The following is a 15,233-nucleotide window of genomic DNA, read 5'->3' on the forward strand; positions in this document are numbered from 1 at the left end:
ACAAGGTGTAAAACTATCATTCATGTCACATGAGTAGTTTCTGAGTTTACCGTTTGGGGAGTTTGAAGGGAATTTTCAGTCTTGAAACTCATCTGATGAATTAAACTTTTACAAAAAATTAACCATGAGGTTTAACCAGTAACTAAACATCAAACAACAATCTGCAATGTTCATTCATTGCACATGATCATTTTTGTCCACGTAGTATAAGTTTATTTGTTGTAATTAAAATGGCGAACAGTGATATTTCACCACTATAATGTGGTTTTCACAGACATGTGCCCTAGTGGAATAAAATTCGCCACAGATATGTGTTCAAAATCGTGAGGATAGAGTATAGGCCGTAAAAGGAGACACATAATTATTAAGACACATAATTATTACCTACCTATACTCGGGTTTCTGTAGTATTCAGTTACATAAAGCCTACGGGACAGAATTGATCTTCTGGTTTTCTATATTTATCTTCTTCCTCCTGTGCCATGTCCGGAGCCCGGACATTGGCGATCACCTTGGGGAAAGCACCCCTTTCTTTAGATAACCTAAGGAGTTGTTCGGCGTTCAGTCTTTGAAGTTTTGGAGTCATGACATCGGTGGTCTACCAGCTCCTCCCTTGTCTTCTACAAGGAGTATAATTTAACACTTGGTACCGGAGTAATAAAGTATAGGAGCGCAATGAGGAGCGGACGTAAACGTCTCAATGAAGCGACATGATTATGCCTACAGAAAGTACGAAGGTCGATCAAATATAAACAGAAATGTAGTTCCTGAGCATCAACAGTTGGTAGGACTGACCCCGCGCTCCCGCTATCCTTAGGCGGGACCGTTCGTAGTGCGGGTAGCGGGCTGTTAGATATTTCTGGCCGTTTCATTAGTAACGCTCACGAAGTCGGAGCAGGTGCACCCCTCAACTGTGCAACACGTAATTATAAAATGTCTTGCGCGTGAAGGAGTTACAGCGGCGGAAATTTGCCAGAAATTGACTGCACAGTTCGGTGATCAAACATTGTCAAGGACGCGTGTGTTTGCCTGGCATAAAAAGTTCAAGGAAGGACGAGAACGTATGGAAAATCAGCAACACGATCGCCGTGATAAAGAAATAAATTAATTAATAAATAAATAAATAAATAAATAAATAAATAAATAAATAAATAAATAAATATAAAACCTACTAGTAAATGAACTCACCACTGTATAAAATAGTAAAAACACCGAGCTCGATAGCTGTACTCGCTTAAGTGCGACCAGTATCCAGTATTCGGCAGACAGTTGGTTCCAAGCCCACTGTCGGCAGCCTTGGAGATGGTTTCCATGGTTTCCCATTTCCATACCAGGAAAATACTGGGGCTGTACCTTGATTAAGGCCACGGCCGATTTCTTCCCACTTCTAGCCCTTCCCTGTCCTATAGTTGCGATAAGACTCATCCGTGTCAGAGCGACGTAAAGCAACTTGTAAAAAAAACCTACTAAATGAACCCACCACTATATGAGTCCGGTAATATCGTAAATGTAATATTCTTTTCTTGCATTTCGAGCTGACGAATGTGAAATACCAGTTTTCTGAGCTGCTCTCCGATTGGAATGACTTGCAGTGTTTCCTGCATATCTTCTAACCTCTTCTGTGTGAGAGCTGTTCTCCGTACACACCATCGGCGGGTGTGTAAACGATTAGAGTTGCAATTATCTGTGACTGGTAGAACGGCTACCAGAGTGCATTTATTCTGTTCTTGTTCCGTGTTGTTACTAGGTCTGGAAGGGTATATTAGGGCCATAAACAGGGTCAGATATTGAGTAATCACTGTGACGGACACGGATGTACCGCGTTGCTTGCTTGCTTGTTGTTTAAAGGGGCCTAACATCGAGGTCATCTGCCCTATATACCGCGTAGTCTTGTGAGAGAACGTTGTCATCACCTGATAGAGATTGAAAGGGGCCTCTTTTAGGATCTCCATTTGACCAACTGGTCCACATATCCACATTTATGAGGCATTCGGTTGTGACAGTGGTCCGATCTTGGACTGCATGGGAATGTGAGGGCAGGCATACTCCTCTTCAAGGTTCCGGTCGACCACCATAACGGAGCATCGCCGTATTGCACACCAAGCACATCGCATCCTCTTCAATGAGCTTCGTCACTGCAATCGCTAAAGTGCTGTCAGTATCCAGGATTCGGGAGATAGTGGGTTCGAACGCCATTCTCGGCAGCCCTGAAAATAGTTTTCCGTGGTTTTCCTCTTTCACACCAGGCAAATGCTGGGGCTGTATCTTACAAAGGCCACGTCCGCTTCCTTCCGACTCCTATCCCATATTCGTCATAAAACCTATCTGTGTCGGTGTCCCAGAACAAGTAATAGACTCCCTGCATGTATGTCCTCCCGCACCATTGGTCGGAGACTAGCAGCAGCCAGACTAGCGAATTACTGTCCCATGCGACGGAAATGTATGGACTGCTGATGAATGGCGTCGCATTGTGTTCAGCGATAAATCAAGGTTCTTCACTACCTCGGATGACCATCGTCTGCGAGTATGGTGGCGACCTCCAATGTTTTGTAGATTCACAGCGGTGTTACTCCTGGCATCATGATGTGGGGAGCATAGGATATTTACCGTATTTACGCGAATAATCCCCGCATACATTTTTTTTAATATTTGAGGCACGAAATTATGGTGCGGGTTTTATTTGCGACAATGTTGGATTCTTTTTTTCAAAATGAGCCTTCCTAAAGTTAGGGTGTGGGGAATATTCGCGTAAATACGGTATTTATTTTTTTTTATTTATTTATTTATTTAATTACGAGATACAGCCTATGGAGGGTCATTGATGGGCAGAAGAACATGGAAACCTGAGAGAACTTCAAAGGAATCTTTTAATCTCTTGTTTGTAGGATGCGAAAGGTGTGGATATGTCAATATCGGTAAATGAGTTACCAAGGGTAAGGAGATGGTGGAAGATAGAGCGTTGTTGTAAAGTTAGGCGAGGACGGGGCACATGATGAGTGTGCTGATTGCGTGTTGTGCTTGGAGGAACGGGTATAGGTAAGTATGTCGGAAGAGAATTACATCTGGTGTAGCCATTGATTATTTTCTGAAGATAACATAGTTCGGAGAATTATAAACGGCTTCTCAGGTCAAGTATACCCAGGTAGATAACAATGTCAGATTTAGTTTTGTTCTTAAAAACAGGATTGCGAGTCTTTACAATGGAAGTGAAAAAGTTGAGTGACTTCAGGTCACGGTAGGTACTGATTGAGGCAACTCTGACGGCACAACGGTACGTCATGGACATCGTGCGTCCTCATGTGTTACCTCTCATGCGAGAGTATCGTGGTGCAATTTTTCAACACGACAATGCTCGTCCACACACGGCAGGTGTCGGAACTGTTTGTATGATGTTGAGGTACTACCGTAGTCAGTAGGATCCCCAGATCTGTCCCCGATAGAAGATGCGTAGGACCAGCTTGGACGTCAACTCCATCCCAGTATTCAAGATGTCAAGGACCTGTTACCACAGTTGTGGGCCAGTTTGACTCATAAGAGGATGCAGGAGATTTGTGACACCCTTCCCAACCGAATCAGTGCATGATCCAGCGCAGAGGTGGAGCAACATCATGCTGATATCTGGGCTCATAATGTCAAGCTCTTTGTAAATTTGAGTCTATTTTGTAATCACTGAAAAATATAATCATATACTCTCTCAATGCGTCAAGTTTCATGTCGTTTTCTTTCCAACTTCTGTCTGGGTGCTCCAAATATTTTGTCAGCCAGTGATTCAGTTGATTCCATTATATACATACTAGCTCTTAATCGCGGCTTTGCTCGCATGGATATTGTGATGTGATACAAGTAATGGTTCCTTGCTACTGCACTAAGACAGACCCCAACCCCCTTTCACTTAAAGTGGATTTTAGGGAAACAAAAAAGTACGTCCTTCTTTATTTTAAAAGGAGATTCGAAATACTTTTTTCACGCCTGTAACATCTTCAGCTTTTGAGGTATAAATATCCTCACACAAATAATTCAACTCCTTCTTCACTTCATTCCAATCCCCCATCATCCCTTAAGTGGATTTTCCGAAAACAAAATATACGCGTCTTTTAAAATGTGATTCCAAATACCAATTTTCATATTTATAACATCATCACTCTTTGGTATATAAATATCCTCATTGAAATAATTCGATCCTTTTTCACTTCTTAAGCCCCCCCCCCCATTAAATAGATATTCCAAAAACCAGAAAATACGGGTATCTTTATTTTTAACGGAGATTCCAAATACGAATTTTCACGTCTGTAACATGTTAAGTTTCTGAGATATACTGTAGATATGCCCATTTTAAATATTCACCCCTTTTGTCACTCCTTTTCGCTCTCCCATTAAGTGGATTTTCCGAAAACAAAAAAGTACGTGTTCCTTTATTTTTAAAGGAGATTACAAATACCAATGTTTACGTCTCTAAACTGTTAAGTTTTTGAGATATACTCATTTAAATAATTATCCCATTTTTCACCCCGTTAGCGACGGTATATCCGAAAATCCTCCCTTACTGTGTACCTACACTCTAATATAAATGTATCCCCAAAATTTCATTTCTTTATGTCCAGTAGTTTTGGCTCCGCGATGATGAATCAGTCAGTCAGTCAGTCAGTCAGTTAGGACATGCTACGAAAGATTATTTACATAATCATTCTCAAAATGCGATTTTTTCTTAATAACATAGCCCAGTGTTCCATATGACCACCTTATGGATAGCGTGTGTAAAGTATCATGAATTTAACTTAGACTTGAATTTAATATTTATCGATTTAAAATCAGGGAACTGTTGTTTTAAGGGCAGGTATTGACCCGTTTCCTTGTCAGCCAGATATCTTCAGCAACGAATATATAGGGGACGACACACCACATCCCTCTCCTCCATTCATTGTTTCACACACACACCACCCTCTTCCCCGACTCCATCTCACTGTTTAACTTCTGTACCTTCATTTCTGATGTTCCTCACCCCCTTCCCCTCTTTTTTATTTCATTCACGCACTGCTCCTTTCAACATTTATGAAATTCCGTTGCTCAAAAACCGTAAGGGAAATCATATTTTGGGGGTGAAGGTGAAGGGTTGGCAGGGGAGTGCGATTAAGCTTGCATGGTTGACTTCTACCAGAACCGTGTAATTATCATTTCGGGTTATATTATTCCTAACTTCTTTTGTTTTAAAATCAGATTTAATTTAAAACTTTATTCTCCTTTTTTTTTATATGTTCAGGTTTCATTCCCCCACATCTCTGTCTTTCTCCTCTGTACATGTGGGAGCAAAGGATATTCTGTTCCCAAGCGATATTTGGCTAGTATTTCATTCTCAGAATTGAAAGAGTAGCCACAGTACAGGGAGTGTTGCAAGTTCAGCTTCCTGACGAAACAATCCTCCACCGTCTCCCAACTCTTGGTAACTCACTACCCGACATTGACATATTCACATCCTCTGCATTTATCAAACACAAAATCAAAAGATTCCTCTGAAGTCTTCATCAGGTTTCTATTTTCTTCCTTTTGCTAACTGTGGAACCGACACTTTCTAGTTCTCGCTGCCATTCTTGTTGTTTTCCTTTTGTTGTTAACATTATTATTATTTATCCCGATTGCTAACCTATTATACTCAATTAAATATGTCATATTATTAGTGTAAAATGGCCCTCCATCGACTGTGCCTTTCTTTCTATAGAGCTAGGGCTTTTTGGGGGAATGTGTCAGACAAGGACGAGGGAAGGAAGCGATCGTGGCCTTAAGTTAGGTACCATCCCAGCATTTTCCTGGAGGAGAAGTGGGAAATCACGGACAACCACTTGGAGGATGGCTGAGGTGGGAACCGAAACCCCACCCCCCGCCCTCTACGCAGTTGACCGCCCAAAGCTTAGTGGACCCAGTCCTAACTCTCTTACGAATGTTCAAAATTTGTGGCAGAGGCGGGAATCGAATCCGTGTCTCGGGGGGGGGGGGGTGCTAATCAAACTAACCACCACAGAGGCAGACCGTCGGCTGTATCTAATAAATAAATCAATAATCACCAACATCACAGAAGCACCCAACTCAATCCTACACGAGGGTCAGTCATAAAGAAAACTGACTCCTGCAAATACCTCCCAGAATGGATAAACTCGAAAATTAGTGAGGATATAGCCACGAAAGCCAGGTGTACAAAACTGGAGAGAGTTTTCCATCTCTGTAAGAACGTTCACATGTACAAATCCATTTGTCTTCGCCTCAAACTTCGACATTGTGAAACCGTACTAAGATCTTGGATACTGTATGCCACAGAATGCTTGAACACGGTCAAAAAGGGACAACTCAGGAATTTAGAACTGAAAGAACGAAAATTATGGGATCCATGAAAGAGGGAAGTGAATACAGAATCAGACATGACAACGAGCTTTTCCAACATTTAGAGAGCGTAACATCGGCTATGAGAAAGAGGAGTCTTATCTTCACAGGTTCAGAATGGACAACAAGAATTTTCAACACCATTTCTATACATCTAGTATCTAAAGCTGAATTATGACAGTTCTTAGAGGGAGGTTCGTTTACTGCCTGCCGGGGCAGGATAATGGGAGTGAGGGTATGGTTGCCATGGAAACGAGAGTGGGGCGACTGCGGTTGCCATGGTGATAAATCTTCCAACGAGCTCGTCTTACTTGGAGTTGCCAAACCTCTCACTTCTGAGTTAGACCTTGTCGCAAGCAGTTCAGATAACGGAACATGAGACTAAGTCAATCATAGTCTGGCAAGGTAGTCTACAACAGATCACAGCGGTCCGAATGAACGAGAGAACAAGTGAGCCGGAAGCGAGGGCTAAGAGAAATGAAAGCTGGATTGTGGCAACATCGTGAAATGGCACGTGCAATGTTCCTCCCTCCAACCCTAGCTGTCAGAACTCATCTTCAGTTATTAGAGGTATAGAGGGAAGGAAACAAATACAAAATGAACGAAACTGGTTCGAAAAGACGTAGAATTTTTAAAAATTCCCCCAAGGATATATTCAACAGGGATTCGTTTAGAATGCTCATCAGAACATCTGACACTCTCCAGTCACTGGGAGCTGAAACAAATGCGTTCTGGAGTGGACATGAAGTGGACTCAGGAAAGGAAAGCAACCCTCAGCGCAGGGATGAAGGAATAGTGGCCTAAGAGCTAGAAGCAACGTGGTCCAATCCGAGGGGCCACAACGAAACAAGAAGAAATACATAAATAATAACATTTATAGACAAAGTTCAAGGACAGCACGAGCCTGGTCTTTGAATGACGTCCTCGGGTGATGCAATATTGTCACCATCTTGAGGTACGAAGATCGCTGTTCCTTGCCACCAACAATTGCAACAGTAGAAGGGTGCTAAGTGCTAAAGTTATGAATAGTAACTTACTGATAAGAAATTGTCTATGACGAATAAGTTTAAGGGGTTTATTTTAAGAATTAAATTCGATTACAAGAGATAAAGTTAAAATTACTACCGGGACAAATAAATAAAATCTAAATTTATGAACGGGACTAAGTCTTGCAAATATTTCGTATAATGTGATTTGATACATTTGTTGGCCAATTGGAATCATGGTCTTCAAATGTTGAAACCCGACAAAGGGGTAGTGTTATGAAAATGTTGCGAACTTTTTGACCTGGAATGGAAGACTTGGGAGTAAGGAGACGAGCTGCTCTACTAAGTGGTATGTTCCAATCTGTCAGTGAATATATTGCGTGGAATGACATTAGTAGACGAATAGGTTTGAGCTGAGGTTTTAAAAGTAGGAAAGATCATAATCTATATAATATAACGCTAACGTCTATGTTTCACAAAACTCAAGCTCTTAAACCAGAGGGAGTTAAAAGGTGCAATTTGTACCAAGATCTTCCAATTTGTCTCAATAGGCCAGGAAAAATGTCTAATTTCTTGAAAAGTCAACGAAAATGATCACTCCAACAATGCTAGAGAAGGCTTACCCTAACCCGCAATACATTCTACCAGGTGGCTCACGGACGCCACCAGCCATTGGCGATAAGCAGACAGTAAATATAGTGCGGCTGTAGCATACACCAGCCTAGAACTATGCGGTCGAAAACGATGTTTACTAATGCAAGGGGTGCATTCGACCGAGAACGCTGAGTAACATGCTGCGAGTGTGACTCTGTTTCTTATCTCTTCATATTCTGATGTAACCTGCCCGCTGGCAGTAGTTCCGCTGTTAAAATCAGTTGGTAGACACCCCACACATCACTTATGCATGCGGGACTTTTATAAGTAGAAAGTACGGCGTCCGTGAGCCACCTGGTATACATAGCAGGTTGCTAAGCCACTAACACTTTTATTAATGATTACTACCTGTCAAGCCACGAAGTATACACTTCCTCTGATGACGGAAGAATACTATTCTCTGCTAGATACTCTTTGATTCTCTGACCTTCCCCCAGCTTCTGAATATACTCAACAGATGGCAGAACGTTCCTAATAACTTACATGCTGCTACGAGCAAACAATCTACGTACGTACAGACGAGAATGTATCAAGTCGACTGCCCTTCTGTATGACCATTAATGAAAAGCAGGGACAAACGCTTGAAATAGCGAAACAGTATTCAGCCTCGGCCAATTGTATTTTACAAGATCGTTTGAAAATGTAAAGATCCTGATACTACCGAATGGTCGCAGCACAGAACATATTGTGTTATAAAAAGAGCCCGTGTTTTTATGCATTAATAGGTTAGAATGCAAACTTCCTGAAGCGAGTAGCAAGTATAGTCTAACTTCACAACGATCATGCTATGGGGGTGGCATAAAACATTAGGGGTATGGCCCATCAGAACCCCCTATAATTTATGTTACTCTTGCTACAATTTGGAAGAGCGGGTGGCCGACACTTCCTGCTAACCAAATTACTTTGCAATCTAACGTGTCACTGCATAAACATTAGGCTTTAGTTATAAACTACATTACAAATGAATCAGTTATTACGTACCGGTATTAAATGTTCATAAAACTATTGACAAGGGCAGGCAAAACAATATGTTTGTGACAGGCATATCAAGACGAGTCATCTGACCTATTTATGACGAATGTTGTGGAGCAGCGAGGGTATTTTGAATACAAAGGTGGATTTCAAGAGGAAAAAAAGTGCAAATATTCATTTCTAAAACGGGCAATAATGGACTGGAATAATTTATCAAGGCAAATGTTGCATAAATTCCTTCTTTAAAAATTTTAGGATTAAGATAAAACTGTGTAACAAATTGACAGGGAATCTGCCTTCTGGGCGATTGCCCTAAATATTCATCAATGATGTTTGGTCGGTTTTTAAGTTGTTTTAAGCAGTGATTTTTCTCTACTTCATGATTTGTAAGACTTAGAACTTAATATTAACGCTAACTATTGTAGCCAATAACATTGAAGCACCAAGCTAACATCTTTAGAAAGTTAAAATTAAGTGTACCCTCCTAATTCAATACATCATATAATTCCAACATTACATGGAGTAATAAAATTCAAAAAAGTTTCGACTTATTTGAACCATTTTCAGTAAAAAGAGGGGGGTTAAGTAATTTACATAATACAAGCTAAAAATGTACCAAAAACATAATGAAGGAACAAATGATAAACAAAAGAGAGACATGACGTAAATTAAAAACAGCGTAATATACAATATTTACATCATCATATGGAGCAATAAACAACTCACTCCGATAAAATTCAGTGAAAACAGGGTTAATACAAAACATAAATGAATCTAAAAACTGTGTTAACCTAAGAAGAAAAGAAATAAAAACAAATGATACAGATGGAAACGAACAATGAGTGTACGTAGCGAGGTTGCGAACCTCTAAGTCTACAAAATTTTGGTTTCATAACAATTCAAAACGCGATGAAATCCCTGTGTCGAAAATTCAGGTCGAAAGTCCGCCTTTGTACAAAACCCATCACGTCGAATGGCTAGGAGGGAAGCGGGAGCGAGAAAGTTTGAGAAACCAAGCCTGAGATAACGTGCAGGTGAAATGCATGTGACAAATAATGGATAAACGCCCATGAAATTTAAAACCTTGGAACAGCAGCACATTTTTAGCTTGTGTTATATAAATCACATAATCACTCCTCCTCCCCCCCCCCCGGTCTTTTCACTGAAGATGGTTCAAACGAGTCGAAATATGTTTGAATTGATTACTCCATCTAATGATGGAATTATTTGTTGTATTGAATTAGGAGGTTACACTTAATTTTACCTTTGTAAAGTGAAACTCTCAATGATTCTAAAATATCTTGTAAAAGCTAACATCTGTCAAAATTAGATTGAGATACTGTATTTTGATTTTAAAACTTGATATTATTTTCAAAGATGAACTAAACAATTTTTTGGTTTCACTTACCTTATTCGATGTTAATTAAAAATTAAAAATAAAATCTTAATCATTCAAACTCTTTAGGATTTTTCGATCTCGAAATTACTAACGTTTCGCCCCAGTGTAGCAGTGGGCTCATCAGTTGGATTGCTACACCTCTCCAAGACGCCGTCTCTCAGGTCAGGAGAATTGTGGTGGTGATTGAGATGTGTGGAGAAGGTGAGAGGGGTGGCGGCCGTGGTTTACAGTACGAGTTGACCCGGCATTCGCCTTAGTGAAGGAGAATGAAAAATCACGGAAATCCAATATCAGGACAATCGAGAGTGGGGGCCATCCCTCACCGTCTCCCGAGTACAAAGGCGTAGATTCACGGCAGAGCTGTGTCCACTTCTCCTCTGCTGTCGTACTACGGACTACCTGTGGCTACTTGTGCACAGAGACACCTCTGCAAGCCTTCTATATAGGACAATGCACTGACGATCCACTACGGGAAGTATGTACTTCCGCTTGTACAAATACCTAACTTCGGTTTGTATATCAAAACTGTAAGTTCCAAGAAGAAAACAGAATTTTGTTTCATCGATTACAAGCATTAACATTATTCTCAATCTCTTTTGTCCTGTTCAATCGTGAAATTACTAGCATTTCACGCCAATGTAGCAGTGGGCTCATCAGTTGGATTTGCAATCCATGAAATTATTTTTTAAAATATTAATTTGTGTACTGTAGTAAAAAGTTGAGAAAAATCGTAATCAGTATTTGTCTAAAAAATCAGCAACAACTGTCGCATTCATTGTTTGTGGCTACATCTACCAGTACGTCTTGTTTGCTGGCATTGCGGCTTGCTTTATCGAGGGGTTCGAGGATTGCTCATCTGAAGAAGAATAGTTTCACTTTGCTTGCTATCCCTTAATGTCATTTCATTTCCCATCGCATTGTTTGAAACCCTTGGTGGAATGAATGGCAGTTTCTTTAGAGTGGCCATAAAATATTGATGGCTATATCAAGTGATTCATTGGGTGACTCAAGACAAAGTAATAATTACAAGTCTTCATCTCGAAAGAAATAAAAAATGCATAATGATCTCAAATTCATTAGAAATTCATTTAGGAAAGGACTTGGAGGGTAAAATTCTTCTCTCTCTCTCTCTCTCCCTCTCTCTCTCTCTCTCTCCACACCCCCCTTTGCCATGAGTTTTATTTTATTTTTGGTTGTTGACTTCCCTTATATTGATGCTGCAAAAGAGACAGTTCTTGGGTTTTATTTCTTTTGTTTCTCGCTTGAATTAAAAAAGAAAAGGAAATGGCACGAGCAATTTCATCAATATTCATACCATTTTTATTAAGTTTTTGTGATACACTCACACACAAAGACGGTATTGCATTTTATTGGAAGATGAGATACGGGGGCGGTAAAGGGAGGATTTTGGAAGGGGGAAGGGAGAATGGATGTAGATCCAGATTAATAAGCAGAAAGACACAGGAGTGTGTGTGAAGGTTGCTATAAATGAAGAAAGAAAGGAAAAATTGAAAACAGAAAAGTATATTTAACGATAAGAAATGAATTCATTTCCCACTTTTAAAAAAAGACAAAATATGCAAAATACTAATAATAATTGATTACAGAAAGTTTTTGGTCGTCAGAGAAGAGTGTAATTTTCTTCTATATTCCACCCCTACCCCATTCCACATTATCCCCCCCACCTCCATATTCATTTTTTTATTCTTGCCTGCCTTCCCCTGTATCTTTCTCTCTCTTACACACAATTTCCCGTATCCCCCCACCCACTTCCCCTCCCTCCCTCCCTCTCATCCATCCCTTTACAACCACGCAAAACGCCTCAATCACACGCTACACTTTGATCTCCTTAGGAAAGAATTCATGATTAAAAAGTTGGCGTAATATATATTTCTAATATAATACACGTAATATGAAATTTTAAAATTTCTCACATGTGGATGGGGGAAATAATGAAATAATAATAATAAAAGGCAAAGAGATAGGGTTGGAGAAGGAGAGAGGATATGTGATAAACACGAAAGAACTGAGAGAAAGAACAATAAGGGGCAGAGAAAAAGAATTAATCCAAAGAATGTGGTCATTGTTTCAGATCTGGTACACAACCTTCCACAAAAAGGTTCCCCGCAGAGAATAAGTGGAATCGCCTCTTTTTTTAATGCTATGAATCAGGACCGAATGGTGGTAAATAACTGGCATTTTAGAAAATTTCAATCATATGAATCAGAAAGGTGGAAATGAAAAATATGAGAGAAGTTTTAATTTACAGCTTAGTCTGTTGGGATGAAGTTTGTAGATATTCATATAATTCCATCCGCTGTTAATCTGCACCTCCCTACGTAACTGTTGTATCCTTTTTTGCTAGTGGCTTTAAGTCGTACCGACACAGATAGGTTTTACGGCGACGATGGAATAGGAAAGGGCTAGGAGTTGGAAGGAAGCGGCCGTGGCCTTAAGTACGGTACAGCCCCAGCATTTGCCTAGTGTGAAAATGGAAAACCACGGAAAATCATCTTCAGGGCTGCTGTGTTATACCCTTGATCTCCTTTAATCTATTTGTAATAGCATTCAAGGTTTCACCCTTTTTAATTCAGATCTTGGCCTCCTATACTATAGATTATATTCATATCTTATCCTCCCCTATCATGGTTATATTAATGTCTTGGTTTCCTTGCTATAGTTATATTCATATCTTGACCTCCTCTGTCATAGTTAATTCACATATTGGCCTCCTATACCATAGTTTATATTCATATCTTAGCCTCCTCTATCATGGTTATGTTAATATCTTGGTTTCCTTGCTCTAGTTAATTCACATCTTGGGCTCCTATACCTTAGTTTATATTCATACCTTAGCCTCCCCTATCAGGGTTATATTAATATCTTGGTTTCCTTGCTATAGTTATATTCATATCCTGGCCTCCTCTATCATAGTTAATTCACATCTTGGCCTCCTATACTAAAGTTTATATTACTATCTTAGCCTCCTCTATCATGGTTATATTAATATCTTGGTTTCCTTGCTCTAATTAATTCACATCTTGGCCTCCTATACCTTAGTTTATATTCATACCTTAGCCTCCCCTATCATGGTTATATTAATATCTTGGTTTCCTTGCTATAGTTATATTCATATCTTAGCCTCCTCTATCATGGTTATATTAATGTCTTGGTTTCCTTGCTATAGTTATATTAATATCTTGACCTCCTCTGTCATAGTTAATTCACATATTGTCCTCCTATACCATAGTTTATATTCATATCTTAGCCTCCTCTATCATGGTTATATTAATATCTTGGTTTCCTTGCTATAGTTATATTCATATCTTGACCTCCTCTATCATGGTTATATTAATATCTTGGTTTCCTTGCAATAGTTATATTCATATCTTAGCCTCCTCTATCATGGTTATATTAATGTCTTGGTTTCCTTGCTATAGTTATATTCATATCTTGACCTCCTCTGTCATAGTTAATTCACATATTGGCCTCCTATACCATAGTTTATATTCATATCTTAGCCTCCTCTAACATGGTTATATTAATATCTTGGTTTCCTTGCTCTAGTTAATTCACATCTTGGCCTCCTATACCTTAGTTTATATTCATACCTTAGCCCCCCCTATCATGGTTATATTAATATCTTGGTTTCCTTGCTATAGTTATATTCATATCTTAGCCTCCTCTATCATGGTTATATTAATATCTTGGTTTCCTTGCTCTAGTTAATTCACATCTTGGCCTCCTATACCTTAGTTTATATTAATATCTTGGTTTCCTTGCTCTAGTTAATTCACATCTTGGCCTCCTATACCTTAGTTTATATTCATATCTTAGCCTCCTCTATCATGGTTATATTAATATCTTGGTTTCCTTGCTCTAGTTAATTCACATCTTGGCCTCCTATACCTTAGTTTATATTCATATCTTATCCTCCTCTATCATTGTTATATTAATATCTTGGTTTCCTTGCTCTAGTTAATTCACATCTTGGCCTCCTATACCTTAGTTTATATTCATATCTTATCCTCCTCTATCATGGTTATATTAATATCTTGGTTTCCTTGCTATAGTTATATTCACATCTTCGCATCCTCTGTCATAGTTAATTCACATTTTGGCCTCCTATACCATAGTCTATATTCATATCTTAGCCTCCTCTATCATGGTTATATTAACATCTTGGTTTCCTTGCTATAGTTACGTTCATATCTTGGCCCCCTCTAGCAGAGTTACATTCATATCTTGATTTGCTCGACCTTGGTCTCCCATAACATAGTTTTAGGTTGAGTGACTCAGACGGTTGAGGCGCTGGCCTTCTCACCTCAACTTGGCATGTTCGAACCTGGCTCAGTTCGGTGGTCGAATAGGTACGTCAGCCTCGTGTCGATAGATTTACTTGCACATAAAAGAACTCTTGCGCGACTAAATTCCGACAGCTCGGCGTCTACGAAAACCGTACAAAAAGTCAGTAGGACGTAAAGCCAATAACATAAATTATTCTATCATGTTATTATCTTGATCTCCTCTAACATACTTATATTCATACCGTAGTCATGCTCGTGTCTTGATCTCTCATTTACCGGGCGAGTTGGCCGTGCGTGTAGAGGCGCGCGGCTGTGAGCTTGCATCCGGGAGATAGTATGTTCGAATCCCACTATCGGCAGCCCTGAAAATGGTTTTCCGTGGTTTCCCATTTTCACACCAGGCAAATGCTGGGGCTGTACCTTAATTAAGGCCACGGCCGCTTCCTTCCAACTCCTAGGCCTTTCCTATCCCATCGTCGCCATAAGACCTATCTGTGTCGGCGCGACGTACAGCCCCTAGCAAAAAAAAAAAAAAAAAAGATCTCT

Source organism: Anabrus simplex, chromosome X, assembly GCF_040414725.1.
Source record: "Anabrus simplex isolate iqAnaSimp1 chromosome X, ASM4041472v1, whole genome shotgun sequence".
NCBI lineage: Eukaryota > Metazoa > Arthropoda > Insecta > Orthoptera > Tettigoniidae > Anabrus > Anabrus simplex.